The sequence below is a fragment of the Aulonocara stuartgranti genome (genome assembly GCF_965226115.1).
Source record: "Aulonocara stuartgranti genome assembly, chromosome: 1".
Classification (NCBI taxonomy): Eukaryota; Metazoa; Chordata; class Actinopteri; order Cichliformes; family Cichlidae; genus Aulonocara; species Aulonocara stuartgranti.
Genome location: NC_138939.1, coordinates 25,648,701 through 25,650,366, shown reverse-complemented (window position 1 = coordinate 25,650,366; position 1,666 = coordinate 25,648,701). Strand labels below are relative to the sequence as shown.

General features: G+C 41.1%; 1 long non-coding RNA gene across 1 annotated transcript; it reads left to right on the top strand.

The window, feature by feature from the left end:
* Positions 1-311: 311 nt before the first annotated feature.
* LOC309711426 lies at positions 312-888 on the top strand. The gene is made up of 3 exons (XR_014277974.1): positions 312-452; positions 619-735; positions 852-888. It is a non-coding gene; the product is annotated as an uncharacterized lncRNA (long non-coding RNA).
* The last annotated feature ends 778 nt before the right edge of the window (positions 889-1,666 follow it).

Genomic DNA, 1,666 nt, shown 5'->3' with positions numbered 1-1,666 from the left:
ATCAGGGTGGGTCTGGGTTGATAACTGCACATTTCTGGCCAGAAATGTTTCAGCAGTGTTACATAAGTAGTACATATGTAACACTTGCTTTCTGTTACCAGCTGATACCCTACATTTGTATAGACATTGGATAGTGTGAGGTTGGGGAGTTGAGTGGGGGGGGGGGGGGGGGGGGGTTTACGGTGGGAGCTGAGGGGGGGGGGGGTGTTAGGTTTCCTTTTTTCTTTTTCTTTTTTAAGAGAGACACAGTCCTCCTGTGTCTTCTCCAAGCTTCACATGTAAGATCCAACAATGTGAAGCACATAGCAGCTAGAAACTGTAATGCCACAGATCAGAGAGGCTTCATCATCACCATCTTCATCGCCGTACGATCAGAGCGTGAGACTTCACATCTGGAGCACAGGAGACATTCTGTGATAAGTCCTCCTTCTAGCTTGTCCCACAAGCAGTCGGTGAGATTTACTCACAACAAAAAGGGTTAATGACATTATTTCCATGAAAACATGTATTCATTCTTTGTGAAGTGTTTAAATTGTGTTTTCACTTGACCTTAGGAGTGTTAGAGTGTATTGTAATGTCTGTACTCAGGTGTTTCCCTCTGTGATCCATCCCCATCAGAGCTGAGACACTCAGGACTGAACAGACTGCACAGTTTCTGTGACTGAGCCTCCAAAACACCTTCTTTGAAACCACTCATGATAGAAGGGCTTCATATTTGCAGCAGCACTACTACAGGTATTCAGTTTATTACAGGATGTGTTTGTTTCTTAGGACCAGCTCTGAGTGCACACTACCTAACATATACACCTTTCTGTTCATTACAAACCAACTACTCTGGATCATACGGCCAGTTGGCAGGAATGTTGCTGCAGGAAAGCATCCCTGGAGATCACCATCATTGTCAGACTGACTGTGCCTCCTCTGTGCAGTGTCAAGATCCTCTCTAAATGAGTGTGTAAGTTAACATTTTCATTATTTTATTCCCTTTGACAAGACAAGTATCACTGATATTTACATTTACAACTACATATGTTCCCGTTTTCTGCTCTTCTTTTAAAGTCCTCAGCTATCCTGCTTCTGTGCTGCTTGCCACACATCAAACACTGGCCGGATGACAGGGAGGATCCACTCTGAAGTCACTGGACGTGATGAGGATCATATGGGACTTCATAGTTTCACAGAAACATTGTGCTCTGTGATTACAGGTTTTAAATGGACATAATGACTGCCTCTCTCTGATCAACAGGCTAAAGGATTGTTTTCATTGTTAGTGCTCTGTACAATGTATGCTTATTTAATATTTCATCACAGAGCAAACCTTTATTTATTTAACATTTTTTTTATTTTGTTTTAATGTTGAATTAACTGTGGGGATTTTTTTAAGTGGGCACTTGGGATGTCATATGACCAGAAATGTGGTAACTGGAATTCAACAGTATGGAAGAAAAAATCTGCTGAGAACGAAACACATACAAAAACCCCCCAAGAAAATTCAAATTCATTCCATGTAATCCAATCTAAAACATTTTAAACTGCTGAACAGCAACACAAACAGTGTTAAAAAACAGTGTTAACAGAATGATTATGATGATTTTGTACCAAAGTTTCAGGTCACATGGCACACCTAGTGTGTAGTGTGGGGTATCAGCTGGTAAGTATAGGTTTT